Here is a 15,035-nt window from a genome sequence, read left to right as displayed (position 1 = left end):
TCCAAATTGACACGCTCAAGGTCCTTGACCACCGGTGAAACACGACTGACTTTCTTCTCTGCAGCTTCCAACATAGCCTGAGTCGCATTAAGCTTAGCTTTCAAATGGGCGACCGCCTCATGAGCGGTCTCCAACTGCATAGAAGTGGGGGTAGAGACATCATACCCTTTCAAAATAGCTAGTTCAGATTCGAGCTTCTTGATCTTTTCAGTAGCCAAGGGAAGCTGAGCCGTCAGCATCACTTCGACCTCCTTAGCGCACTTGACAGCATCCTGATCAATGCGTATAGACTCAGTTGCCAGGATCAAAGTTTTGTGCATTGCAGCAATCAGGATGGACCTTCTCGAGTAAGCAGGACGTTTAGCAAAAAAGTCTGAGCTGATGACAACTTTCCCAACATTGTCAACAAACTTAGTGCATACATCAACGTCCTTAAACAGGTCAACCTTTAGCAGCGCATAAACCTCGAGAAACTCTCCAACCTCATACTCGCTGGATCTCTCACAACTTCCCATGTGAACAGACATCCATTTCTTAGTAGACGAATCAATCACAACAGAAGGAGGAACAGGCCCAGGCACAACCTTAACAATAGAATCAACTTTCCTGCCCTTCATAGCGGTGAACCTCTTAAAAGCCGAATCGAACTTAGCTCTGATGTGAAAATTAACTTAACACACAAATTAAACCCTCTTGTATCAATTGTAGTAAAGAATGTAAGTAGGGATCGTTCTGGACTGGGGATTAGGAGGGCTTGCTAATAACCTCTAAACTAACTCAAAAACGTAAAACAGAGTTTAAAACACTAAGCTAGACTCAAAGAATGCAAAACTAAACTATAAAACACTGAAACAACTCAAAAGACTCAAAACAGCACAAAACAAGCTAAAAGACTCAAATCTGCCACTAAGAGTGAAATTGGACGAAAATAGGTTTTAACTTGGTTCAAAACACTTAAAAACACAAACGAAATCACTTTTAACTAATTTGATGAATTTGAAAACAAAACAAGTAAAGTAAAGAACTAGTGAAATCTGGACGAATTTTAGTAAAGTGAATGGATAAAAGGCTAGCTAGGAGGTTCTTCTCCACACATGTCACACTTGCATACAAAACGATTTCCAATTGCTTTTCAATAAACCATGAATTCCCAACGCCCCAGATTAACCGTGAATTGCACTAATTAACCCTCAGATTTTCCTAAAGTTATTGAATTAGATGATTGCAAACGACAACCCAAGGTATTCCCCACAAGTTCCCCACATGAATTGCATAATAGAGATACAAGCAAAGATCATTAAGTTCTATGAAAATCATAAGCATTGACAAGGCACTTGTTACTATGAATTGCATGAAACTTATGCCAAGAATTTACTTAACGCAGTTGTGACAAGCAACCTTTACTACTTGTGAATATAAGTTCATAACGATTAGGTGAAACTCCCTTATATCCTCGCATCATATTTATGCATGAAAATTAAGTGTGCACTCTCAACCAACATACACAAATCAGTTTTAATTCAAATGGATAAGTAAATTGAATTCACAACTTATGAATCACAACTGAAGATAATCAAATCATATTGCAAGCATGAACATGGTTTCGAATTCCCCCTAGCTAAGGGGGGTTTAGTTCCTCATACTTACAAAGCAACGATAAACAAATTTAGAGATTGAAAACAATAGAAAGAAGACACCTAAACGCTCCAACGATCCAAGTTGGACAGCATGCACGTCCAAGCACTTTCCTTCCCTCCCTTTGCTACGGCATAAGGTGTTGGTGAGTGTTTGAAGGTTTGGTTGTATGGAGGAATGGATGTGAAGATGAATGGATGTGTTTGGATGAAAGTGGTATTGGAATGGGGATGAATTCTCTAGCAAAAACTGGTTGTAATGGCTGCCACACACACTTCCTTTTATAGAGGAAGTGCACGGTATGGAGGGATGGATGGTGGTGTGAACAATGATTCAAAGGTGAAAGTAAAGTAATGATGCAAAGCATAGGGGGGTGAAATGGAGTGGTGTTGCAGCTATGAATGCAGGTAGGGAACATGAATGATTGTGCACATGGTAGATAAAGGAAAGGGAGGTGGAATGGTGCAGAAATGAGTCATAGGTGCATGTTGATTCATGATGCACGACATGGGCAAGGAAAGTGAAGGAGTGGTGCATCAATGAGTGCATGTAGTTGATAGGAGCATATTTATGCAACTTAGTTAACTTGTTCTTGTGCATTTGTGTTATTATTTCTTAGTTACTTATGTATTTTAAGCTATTTTCGTGTGTTTGTAGGTCATAATAACAAAGTTGGCAAGAAAGTGCATTTTGGAGCATTTTAGAGCATTTTTGAGCCAAGATTGGATAGTGCAAGCATGGAGACATGAGGATGGACGTTTTTGAAGATTTAAAGGCTAGAAATCAGCATGTGTGTGTGCAAGTGTGTTGACCTACAACTCCAAACATCCATCCACTACACCCATTACATCCACTCATTACCACAACCCACTACCCATTACATCCACTCATTACCACAACCCACTACACCCATTACATCCACTCATTACCACAACACTCACCCACTACACCCATTACATCCACTCATTACCACAAAATACACTATCCTCTCCCTAGCCTATAAATACATCCCCCATTCCCCTTCTTAAATAATTCCATCTCCATCCAAAGACACTACATTTTCACATCTCACAACTCCATACACTTACACTTTCATCCCTTGTCGTGACCTCCATTTAGCCACTCCCCTTTCTTGTGCCGCAACAAGGTGGTGAAAAAGAAGGTCCTTGGCGTTTTAAGCTTGAAGATTGGAGCGTTTTAGGTGTACTTCATTCTTGCTTTCAATGTCTACTTTGTTATTTTCTGATTTTGTTGCAACTATGGGTGGCTAAACCCCTATTTAGTTAGGGGGAAGTTTGAAGCCATGAACATGCTTGAGATATGAATTGATTTCTTACAATTGTGATTTGATAAGTTGTGATTGCAATTCAATTATCTATTTCATTCATAACTGATTCTTGTATGTTTATTAAGGATGCATACTTAGTTTTCATGCATGAATTAGATGCTAGAATATAAATGAGTTTCACCTAATCGTTACAAGTTTATATTCATGAGTAGTGAAGGTTGTTTATCACAATCGTGTTAATCGAATTCTTGGTAAATGTATCATGCATTCATAGTTATAATTGCCTCGTCAACACTTATGATTTTCATTGCACGTAATGATCTCTGATTGTATCTCTATTATGCATTCATATAGGGGACTTTTAGAGAATGATTTGGGTTGTTGCATGCATTCATCCAACTCAATGAGTAAAGGAAAATCTGAGGGTTAATTTGTGCATCACGGTTAATCTGGGGTGTTGAGTATCATAGTTTATTGAAAAGCAATTGGAAATCGATTCATGTACAAGTGTATCATGTGTGAAGAATGGACCTCTAACTAATCCATCAATCATTTTATTTCTCAAATTCATTTTATAATCTGCCCAGTTTTATAACTTGCTTGTTTATTTCAAATTCATCCAAATCAAAACCCCCATTTTACTTTCTTGTTCCAAAGTGTTTAAAATCTATTTTGTTTGTGTTTTAGAGTGTTTTGATTTAAGTCAAAACACTAAATTCATCCAAAGTTGTGTTAGAGTCAAATATGCCCAGTTTGTGTTTTTAGGCAATTTTGAGTGTTTTTAAGTTGTTTTGCGTCTTTATAATCTGTTTTGAGTCCTTTGAGTCTATTCAAACGTTTTTAACTTTGTTTTTAAGTTTTTGAGTTAGTTTAGAGGTTTTAGCAAGCCCTCGTAATCCCCGGTTTAGAACAATCCCTACTTGTATTTTTACTACAATTTGACAACAAGAGGGTTTAATTTGAGTGCTTAACTTTCATCGCATCAAATTTTGGCGCCGTTGCTGGGGATTAGCAACTTTGCTAATCCCCCGTTGTTTCTTTTTCATGTCTTTTGTTTGAGTCACTGACTTTTTTTATATTTGTGTGTTTTATTTTTACTTATGATATTTGATTTAGTTTTGTTTCCTTGATTTCAGGTCCTAGAGAAGTAAGACATGGAGTTTGCTACCATTCAAGCTCAATTGGCGAAACTTACTTTTCAATTGTCACAATATGCCGAAAGGACCACAATGCAAAGTGTCCCTACAGATGGTGTGTCCTATGGGCAAGGATATCCAACTCATCAATGTTCTCAATTCGCTGCGAACGAAGATGCTTGGGGTTATCAAGGCTATAACCAATCATGGGACAACATGTTTTCCAACACTTACAATTCGGATTGGAGAGATTATTCAGATTACATGTGGGGAGAACCTCAACAATTCCAACAAGATGGGTATTGGCAGCAAGAAGAGGAATTCTATTCAAGACCTATGCAGCCACCACAACAATCTACCCAATTCAATTCAGGTACATCTTTGGATAATGATACGTTTAATAAGTTACTCACCTCTTTGAACCAGGAAGTAGAAAATGGAAACAAAGAGATGCAAAATCAAGCCAAGAAGATGGGTGAATTGGAGAAGCAAATTGGGCAGATTAAGTTCATGGCACAAATTCAAAAGCAACGTGAACTCTCCAACTCAACTATTGAAAATTTGAAGGAAGATTTTGAAATCCATGATGCTATCACTTTGGGAAGTGCTATGGAGGTTGGAGGTGAACCCAAGACATCCAAACCAAGACAAAACATGGATGAACAGCTGCTGCTCGAAGAAGAGGAGAATAACAAGGCCACGGCAAGGTGTTGGAAGTATGCCCACAAAGCCACTCATTTGATGTAATAGCTTTTGGAATACTTAATGTATTAAACTATTATATGTTTAATGAAGGGCAAAGCTTATTGTTAATCACTATTTATTGTATCATGTGTTTAAGCAATAAGGGAATCCAAGGAATGTATTTGATCTAAGAGAGAAGTGATTTAAGTAAGTTAAATTAACGAGACCTTTCTCTTATGTTCATTCCTAAAACATTCCTAGCCATAGGATTGCCAATTGGGCATTGACAATCCGCTAAGGTTAGTATGTGTTATGTCAACTCAAGCGTGAGTATGACTAGTCTCAAGTCATTTAGTGTTGGACACTAAGACAAACACATAGGTGCTTGAAAGAGTAATCAAGTACATTGAACAATGATCAAAAGAGAGTTCGAACATACATGTCATGTATGAACTCGTAAGTTGCAATATGCAAAGTAGTCCTTTGACCTGAGGCATCATAGATATCTAATGGTTAGGTCCTTGATCTTTGATCATGTCAAAGGCATTCCATCGAGAGTGTCCACAGCATTGTTGGGGTCAAGCTATCTAGTCATGTAGGCATATGAATGCACAACAAGGGATCTCTAACCTTCCATGGTGGAAGGAGAATACTCTAAGATATGATTCGGGAGTCTTTGGCCAAAGCATACGAATATGACTTAGGAAGTATGTTCCAAATCATATTCAATTGAATCATATAGAGAAGTATTATATTGGATAGTAGACATGAAACAAACTATCACTCAAACAATGTGATTAAGAGTATTGTATTACAGAAGGACCGTATTGCATTGTGATTGTAACTGGATAGGTTCTCCAACCAATTCTACTTAGCTTGGGTAGCCATGACATACTGCTAGGTGTCACTCATGGTTTGTGGAAGCCTTGAAGATTAGCAAACACTAATCTTCAACAAAGGGAGAATTGAAATGTTGTTTCAATTCACAATCGATCGTTAAGAGTAACACTCGCCCACTACCTCGCTAATTGGAACCTAATGGATTGTACACCGAGTAAGGATGAAAGTGAAGAAATATAAATGAGATGGATAAGCAATTAAATGGTTTAATTGAGAATGGTCAAGATTAATTAATTAGTTAATTAATTTTACGAAAGGTTCGTATTGGGCTTTTAAGTTAGTTTTGGGCTTCGGGGTCCAAAAGGGTTTGGTCCACTAGGCCCATTATGTTTAAGTTGTATGACAACTAAAACAAATATGGGCAAATAGCCCAATCACTTAAGATGGCCGGCCATAGCAAGGGTAGTGGGAAGTTTTGCTTAATTGCAAGTTTGCCACTCACCTAAGAAAAGAGATATAAAAGCATCTGTATAGCTTTTACCTCATTAGGGTTTCCTTGAGGCAAAGAGGTGAAACATTTTCTCTCTTTTTCTCTACAAGGAGGCCGGCCACGTAGGGAAGAAATAGCTAGCAATCTTTTCTTCTCTAAGTCATCCATTTCATCTTCACACCTCATCCTTAGTGTGGAGACTTAGAGACACCAAACCTTTGGTGTTTTGGAGATCCTTTCCTCACATCCTTAAGGAGCAAAGGAGCATCAAAAGGAAGGAAATCACAAGGAAGATCCAAGGAGCTAGGAGGTGACTTGAAGGCCCTCCACTTGGGTGAATCCCTTGTGTAAACAAGGATGAGCTTTAAGGGTAATGAATCTCTAAAACCTTTTTTCTCTTTAATGTTGTTAAAGAGTTTCTTGGTTCACCATTCATTAGGCTTTGAAAGTCATGGGTTTTAGAATTGTTTTGAATGCATGCCTACTTTAATGTGTTAATAGTTTGCATATGTGTTCAAATATTCTCACATGTTCTTAGCTAGGACAATTTTTTTCCTTCAAAAGGGAAGAACCACTTTTGCTGCAGCCCCATATGCCTTATATGTCGTCCACTACAACCAAGGTAAGCCTAAATTCAATTTGTCCTGACCCCGTTTCACCAAATGTCCTTATTCCTTGCAGGATCATGCAATCCAAGGAAGAAGAGGGTGAGAAAGATATCTTTGAAACCTTTCCAAAGAATCAAGAGCAAGAAGTGGATGGGGAATGTCTAGAATTCATCAAAGAAGATACATTTGAGATGAAAATTTCCAAAGAAGTTGGATTTTATGACATGGGACAAGTCATAACTCTCAAAACACCAAATTTGGCCAAGTCCCATATCCCTGCAACTTTCAAAGATGTGGTGTTCGTAAATGAGTTTGTGTTGGAGCAAGCAAGTAAGCCATCTTCTCCAACTTTGATTTTATTATATACTAACTTGCTGATTTTGATGATTCAGGCACCTACACTAGAATTTAAACCATTGCCGGATCATGTCAAGTATCACCTTCCATTCAAGGATCAATTCCATGCTATGGGCCCTATCCAAGTTTAGAAGGAAGTTTCGTCCGGCTGGAAGACGTTAAAGCAAGCGCTTCTTGGCAGGCAACCCATGTATTCAAATAAGGAAGATTTTTGAATTGCTCCACAATCAATTTTGCATTTCTAAAAACCTTCCCTTTTCTGCAATTTTATTTTGCCATGATTGTCATTTTTATTTGTTGCTTATTTAATTGTTTTTGGTGTGGGTTTATTTTTGAAACACTGACAGATATGCAAGGTATTTTACATTCATTTTCATGAAAAAAAATGAACATTAAGCAGAAAATACAAGAGGGAGCCTTCACAAAGGCTGCTTAGGAGAAGTCTCAGTAGTTGGCAGAGCCCCAGAAGGAGGAGGCATTGGAGGTTGATCATTTGGAGCTTCATTACGTGGTACAGCCCTAGAAGACGAAGGCAAATGCTGTTGGAACAAACCCACAAACCTCTGATGATCAAGTAAAATCTGACTATCAGATTCCTGCATCTGGCCAATCTTCTTCTTCATGTTTGTAGCATAGTTATGTGCGAGCCTATGCAACTGTTTATTCTCATGCTTAAGCCCCTCTAATCTCCTGCTTGAGACCCATCACTTCAGCCGCCAATGATTCAACTTGACGGGTTCGGGCAAATAGGCGTTGGGCCATATTAGACACGAAACCTGCGCACTACACACTGAGAGCCAAAGAATCCTTAACAGCCAACCGATCAGACCGTTTGGCAAGTAATATGTTATCTTTGGGAGTGACAAGGTTCCTAGCCACCACCGTAGTTGCCATATCATTCTTCATCACCGAATCCCCAACGGTAAGGGGACCAGTAGGGGATATGAAGCATGGGCGCCATATGTTGTCTGGAAAAGGCGGGACTGCCTCTTCACCAAGGTTCAAGTCAAAACGACGGTCGGAGGGGCCATACATTTTCAGAGGTGTTAAAGAAAGAAGAGGTCGGACAAGTCAAGATCGTAGAAGTGCAAGAAGGGAGTTTCTACAGGCAGAAATTCAAGTGTGCTTTGAACGTCCTGCGTACCTCTATAAAAATCAGCACTCGATGGGATTTCAGAGATCGAAGAGGCGAGCTCAGAAATCGAAGAGGCCAACTCAAAAATCAATGAGGCGCTAGCTTTCTCAAAAGCTGGGCTTGCTCAGAAACCACGGCTAATCTTCTTTTCCAGATTTGTCCGCACTTGTCACATGTAACCTCTGCACTCGACCAGATTTCAGAGATCGAAGAGGCAAGCTCAGAAATCGGAGAGGTATCTGCTTTTCCAGACGTGTCAGCATCTGTCATATGCAGAGTCAGCTTTGCGGAAATCACGGGCAGTTTGTCGAAGCGCCGATTCTAGATATCGGAGAAGCATCTGCTTTTCCAGACGTGTCAGCATCTATCACATGCAGAGTCTGCTTTGTGGAAATCACGGGCAGTTTGTCGAAATGCTTTTCCAGATGTGTCAGCATCTGTCACATGCAGAGTCAGCTTTGCGAAAATCACAGGCAGTTTGTCGAAGCGTCGATTCCAGATATCGAAGAGGCACTTTTTTTCCAGACGTGTCAGCGCCTGTCACATGCACACTCAGCCTTGCGGAAATTACGGGCAATCTGTCGAACATCTTTTGTGAAGTAGAAAGCATGTGAAGTTTACTATTAAATCATCAAACGGTTGCTGACAAGAGTGAAAGAATAGTACCGGTTATTAATTCCTATAAATGTCACCCTTCACTCCATTGCAAGGCAGACATACATAACCCTTCTTCTTCTCCGAGAATGTCTTTCCAACAAACCCTCTCGAGTCACTCAGTGTTCCTTATTCCTTGAGGTACCTTTGCAAAGAACTCATCCAAAGCAAAAGTATTTCATATCATGAAGGTTGAAAGTAAGAGTATCTCATATCATGCTTTCTCCCTATCCTTCTCCTTGTCGTTATTTTAGGACAAGGAGAAAGAGAGTAATCAGCCAGCACTTGGTATCAATCTTCTGATCTGGAACCGACTGCCTGGAACCCCTTCCTGATTACTTACCTAGCCTTGCTCTCGAGTACTCATCTTCATCATTTTATGCTTCCTCTTTGTTTACCACATCTGCCTGGGGAACAGATAAGGGAAGTGAAAATGATACCTCGAAGCATGTGGAGACAATTTGCCAATTCATCCTCAGCTAGGGACAAGGAGAAAGAAAACAAGAGGTGGACACTTGGAAAGATTGAAGAAAGAAACAGACTAACACCTCTACCTCGTGCTTGCCTGCCGTGCAAAAGAAACAAGCAGAGAAGAATGCAGACTGCACAATCAAATCAACCCAGCAGAAGGAGTCTGATTTGAAACCAAGGAACTCTGATATTCGTCGCTCAGAATTCCAAACCAGTTCGAGATCAAAGCTGTGGAAAGTCAAAAAGATCATCTATCTCCAAAACCAGATTTGCATTCTTAAACTCTACTCTGTCTGTTTCTTTTTTACTTTGCTATACTTGTCATGTTTATTCGTTGTTTGTTTATTTGCTTGTTTTTGTGTGAGTTTATGCTTGAAACATTGAGGACAATGTTTGATTTAAGTGTGGGGGGGGTAACCATTGTTTTGCATGAAATTCATAGGAGTTTATCACCCATTACTTCTAGTGTTGTTCCTTGCTGTTTTAAGTGTTTTTAAGCTGTTTTGGAGTGTTTCAGTGTGTTTTGACATAAAAATCCGAAAATCTCACAAAAATTTGAAAAATTGTTTTGAAAAACCCAAAAAGAGTTGTTTTTGTATGTTTATTTGTGTCTTAGGGTACCTTCGAACACAATGATGAGGATTTGGTTTTTAATTACATGACTGTTAAAGAGAGTTATAAACATGGATGAAAATTTGATTTACTCTTTGGTGTATGCTTGGTTGTGGTTATAATTTATGAATTCACATGCAATCATAAAGGAAAAATCAGTTTTGTAACATGCTTGAAAGAAGGAACTCAAATGTACGCTACAACCTTGTGATACTTGAGCCTAAACGTTTATTTGGAGAGTTAATAATCTGTGCATCATTGTTTTCTAAAGTCGTTGCATGATCTCATTATTCTTTGCTTGGTTGCTACTTAGAAGGCGTTTCATCATTTAGTTCCAAATGCTAGAACTCATGCCTATTTCTTTCAAAGCATGCTATTGATTTGCATAACACATTTTCAAGATGAAGTTGTGTAGTGACCACCAAAGCCAAATTGCCGTGCCCCTATTTCATTATGTGTTTAAGTTTAACCCCGTTGAGCCTTGTTAAGCCTATGATCTTTGTTACCCACACTATCCTCACCTAGCCTAGATTAGGACCATCCATACCCTTGTTCTTGAAGCATAGTAAAACATAATTTAGAAGGAATTCCTTTTGTTGAACTCTTGCAGAAAAACAAGTGTGGGGGAAGTGATTCTTGTGTGTATGTGTATGCCAAAGTCCTTCATAAGGCACAGGTAGAAAAGAAAAAGAAAAAGAAAAATTCGTGGAAAATAGAATGAAAAGAAGAAAAGTTGTGAAAAGAGTTGAAAAATATATGAGAAAGAGCTCTAAAGTGTTGTTTGTTGAAGAAAGGGTCCAAAGCATTGAATTCAACCCTAAGTGTTGCATGAATCTTCCCTTTGTGTTTAAAAGTTGATTTTTGCATTCTAAAGTAAATTCCAAGTGTCGATTCCATTACTTTGCTTGCTATCGCTTTAAGAACGTTTGTTATTCCTATCCTTTCTTTGTTAGCCATTACCCCCAAGCCCTGTTACAACCCTTGACTTCAATCTTGAGTGTTGTGTGTTTCAATTTTTGGAGTTTGAAATTGATATGAGCATATGGTGTCACTGGTTTGCGCATCTAAGTAGTAGCATTCCATTCATGAGATCATATATATACATGAATTAATAATTCCAGAAATTGCTTCTTTGTTGAAAAACATATGCGAGTACTAGTTTTCATGTTTACATCAATCTTCTCACATATACCTAGTATAGGGAGTGTAGTCAGAAATTCTTGTGTGAAAATAAGAGTGTATCTAGTAAGGAATTGAGGAAATTCTCTAAGGCATGTTACTATATTCAAAATGCTGTTTTAATTGATTAAATGTGAGCTAGTGAATGGTGACTATGATTAAGTATGCTCGAGGGTAAGGAATGCTTAAATCTATGTAAGTGGTGATCTTTGGCATGACATGTTTTATTGAAAATCCTTGAGGCAAATATTGGAAGGTTAGGTTGTGTTTTGTTTGTTTTGTTTCGTTTTGTTTCTTTTGTTTTGCTCGAGGACTAGCAAAAGCTAAGTGTGGGGGAATTTGATAGGAGCATATTTATGCGACTTAATTAGCTTGTTCTTGTGCATTTGTGTTATTATTTCTTAGTTACTTATGTACTTTAAGCTATTTTCGTGTGTTTGTAGGTCATAATAACAAAGTTGGCAAGAAAGTGCATTTTGGAGCATTTTAGAGCATTTTTTAGCCAAGATTGGATAGTGCAAGCATGGAGACATGAGGATGGACGTTTTTGAAGAGTTAAAGGCTAGAAATCAGCATGTGTGTGTGCAAGTGTGTTGACCTACAACTCCAAACATCCATCCACTACACCCATTACATCCACTCATTACCACAACCCACTACCCATTACATCCACTCATTACCACAACCCACTACACCCATTACATCCACTCATTACCACAACACTCACCCACTACACCCATTACATCCACTCATTACCACAAAATACACTATCCTCTCCCTAGCCCATAAATACATCCCCCATTCCCCTTCCTAAATAATTCCATCTCCATCCAAAGACATTATATTTTCACATCTCACAACTCCATACACTTACACTTTCAACCTTTGCCGTGACCTCCATTTAGCCACTCCCCTTTCTTGTGCCGCAACAAGGTGGTGAAAAAGAAGGTCCTTGGCGTTTTAAGCTTGAAGATTGGAGCGTTTTAGGTGTACTTCGTTCTTGCTTTCAATGTCTACTTTGTTATTTTCTGATTTTGTTGCAACTATGAGTAGCTAAACCCCTATTTAGTTAGGGGGAAGTTTGAAGCCATGAACATGCTTGAGATATGAATTGATTTCTTTCAATTGTGATTTGATAAGTTGTGATTGCAATTCAATTATCTATTTTATTCATAACTGATTCTTGTATGTTTATTAAGGATGCATACTTAGTTTTCATGCATGAATTAGATGCTAGAATATAAATGAGTTTCACCTAATCGTTACAAGTTTATATTCATGAGTAGTGAAGGTTGTTTATCACAATCGTGTTAATTGAATTCTTGGAAAATGTATCATGCATTCATAGTTATAATTGCCTCGTCAACACTTATGATTTTCATTGCACGTAATGATCTCTGATTGTATCTCTATTATGCATTCATATAGGGGACTTTTAGAGAATGATTTGGGTTGTTGCATGCATTCATCCAACTCAATGAGTAAAGGAAAATCTAAGGGTTAATTTGTGCATCACGATTAATCTGGAGTGTTGAGTATCATAGTTTATTGAAAAGCAATTGGAAATCGATTCATGTACAAGTGTATCATGTGTGAAGAACGGACCTCTAACTAATCCATCCATCATTTTATTTCTCAAATTCATTTTATAATCTGCCTGGTTATATAACTTGCTTGTTTATTTCAAATTCATCCAAATCAAAACCCCCATTTTACTTTCTTGTTCCAAAGTGTTTAAAATCTGTTTTGTTTGTGTTTTAGAGTGTTTTGATTTAAGTCAAAACACTAAATTCGTCCAAAGTTGTGTTAGAGTCAAATCTGCCCAGTTTGTGTTTTTAGGCAATTTTGAGTGTTTTTAAGTTGTTTTGCGTTTTTATAATCTGTTTTGAGTCATTTGAGTCTATTCAAACGTTTTTAACTTTGTTTTTAAGTTTTTGAGTTAGTTTAGAGGTTTTAGCAAGCCCTCCTAATCCCCGGTTTAGAACGATCCCTACTTGCATTTTTACTACAATTTGACAACAAAACGGTTTAATTTGAGTGCTTAACTTTCATCGCATTAGTAGTGGAGGTGAAAGTGAATGAAATCTGATGGGTGAAGGGGACAAGGGATGTGCACCAATTGAGTGCAATGATTAAATGTAATGGTGCATGAAACAGAAATAATGAAGGGGACAAGGGTGAGTGTTGTGGTAATGAGTGGATGTAATGGGTGTATTTTTTGCCCATGCTGTGCATTCCTCCCTCTTTTCATGTGTGTTTGCTGTCATCTAATCATCATTTCCACATGTACAAGTTGTTACACTTGCACACACACATGCTCTTCCTCATTTAATTGGTAAATTAATTGATAATACGGGGAGAACTTCAATTATTTATAAGTATACAAGGTCCATTATTTTTTTATTTATAAGTATACAAGGTCCATTATTTTTTCGATGTGGGATTAATAAGCTCAACACGCTTCTATCCATGTGATGATTTTTCAAGTCTAACACGTGGATATCGCAAATCGGATACCGCGAAGCACGTGTAGCCGTTGGGCATGACATATAGGACAACCTACTTTTATAATAAAAAAAATTGAGGTTCTGCCGTAAAATCAGTTGGCAATATGAAACGTAGTCAATTACTGATAAACACATGCAATCTCAGATATGAAATTAATACTCTTAACAAAACTCTATCCGAAAGTTGTAGGAGGGGTTTTATTTATTTATTTTCCTCTTTTGACCGAGAAGCGAATATTATAACAATGCATATCTGCCCACCATGTGCAAACATCACCACTCGGATGACCTGTGCAATTTTTTCATTGATTGGAATTGGAATTTATGAGGCCATGTGACAATAATGTAAACAGATTTGTTTTGGGGAAAAAAAGCAAGAACGGAAGGCCTGCCTCTTCAAATCTTGAACGTTCTTTAGTCCTCCGTACTGCAAATTTTCCACTGTTAATTAAAGAGTCCAACAACACACACACATATATATAAGATGGTATTCGAACCTATGCGTGTAGGGGGGGGGGGGAGAGAGAGAGAGAGAGAGAGAGAGAGAGAGAGAGATAGTTGTGTATGCTATTACCTTTCCAAACCGAGAACTGCTTTAGACATTGAAATTTTGGTGAAATAAATGTTTACCAACACATTAAAGTTTCGACATGTCAGGGCATACATGGCATGCATCATGTGTCTCATAAATCGTACACATAAATGGGATTTATCAAAATTGGATGAGTCATCAAGAAGGACACGTGTCAACATTTGGTGGAAATGAATTATCTGATTTTAATTTAATTAATATCGTGAACCGACTTACAAATCAAGTCCTGGTTCTTTTGTCAATTGATCAAGCCCACAATCAAGGCCAAATCCATTCATAGGTAAGGCTTGGAGTGTCACAGCCAGTCCCGAAATTTCATTATCGTGGATGTGAAATGACGGAATTGCCCTTAACGGTTGCTAAGGTATGTGTGACATGTTTATTTGAATATTGCATACTCTCCTAAGTTCTTGGGAAATTTTAAGTGGATTAAAATGGTATACATTTTTGTGTGGTTAGGGACTTGATGCGATGAAAGTTAAGCACTCAAATTAAACCCTCTTGTTGTCAAATTGTAGTAATAATGCAAGTAGGGATTGTTCTAAACCGGGGATTAGGAGGGCTTTGCTAAAACCTCTAAACTAACTCAAAAACATAAAAACAAAGTTAAAAACGTTTGAATAGACTTAAAGGACTCAGAATAGGTTCACAAGACTCAAAACAACTCAAAACACTCAAAACTGCCTAAAAACACAAACTAGGCAGTTTCTGACTCTAACACAACTTTGGACGAAAATTTGGGTTTTGACTTGACTCAAAACACAATTTAGTGTTTTGGTTTGAATCAAAACACTCAAAAACACTAACGAAATAGAAATTTAACACTTTGAAACAACAAAGTAAAAGG

This window comes from Malus domestica, chromosome 03 (genome assembly GCF_042453785.1).
Source record: "Malus domestica chromosome 03, GDT2T_hap1".
NCBI classification, from domain to species: domain Eukaryota; kingdom Viridiplantae; phylum Streptophyta; class Magnoliopsida; order Rosales; family Rosaceae; genus Malus; species Malus domestica.
This window is presented reverse-complemented; position numbering follows the sequence as displayed.